Source organism: Penaeus monodon, chromosome 23 (assembly GCF_015228065.2).
Source record: "Penaeus monodon isolate SGIC_2016 chromosome 23, NSTDA_Pmon_1, whole genome shotgun sequence".
NCBI lineage: Eukaryota > Metazoa > Arthropoda > Malacostraca > Decapoda > Penaeidae > Penaeus > Penaeus monodon.
The window spans coordinates 2,276,076-2,276,425 of NC_051408.1; the positions used below are offsets into that span (position 1 = coordinate 2,276,076).

A 350-nucleotide genomic window follows, 5' to 3' on the forward strand; every position below is an offset into this window, starting at 1 on the left:
CGGTCTCTCTCTATGCGTATCATTCTGCAACACAGATTTTCCTCCCCTTTGAATATTAAGAACTCGAAAGAAAAACACATTAAAAACATAAAAATAATAACACAACATCACCTTTTATCTCTTCCAACAAGTATACAACTTTCCTTTTTTCACTTATACACTTATAAAAACCTCACTCAGCCACGCACTTACAAGCAGCCGTCTACAGGAGCGATGCCGGCGCTGGAAGACCCGAGAGCGCCGTTGCAACAGCTTAGCAACATGCAACTGAGTCTTAACATCCCCCGCTCCTCCTCCCCCCCCCCACACTCTTCCCCATTTCCCCTGAGGACCTTTAAATCCCCCCCCCC

At 46.3% G+C, this 350-nt stretch overlaps 1 protein-coding gene across 1 annotated transcript in view; it reads right to left on the bottom strand.

Annotated features, from left to right (window-relative positions):
• Window positions 1-288, bottom strand: part of LOC119587676 — a 5,462-nt gene extending 5,174 nt beyond the window's left edge. Inside the window, exon 1 of the mRNA XM_037936356.1 lies at window positions 193-288. The gene's annotated coding sequence lies outside the window, so the exon portion shown is untranslated. The remainder of the gene's footprint in view (window positions 1-192) is intronic.
• Window positions 289-350: the final 62 nt, after the last annotated feature.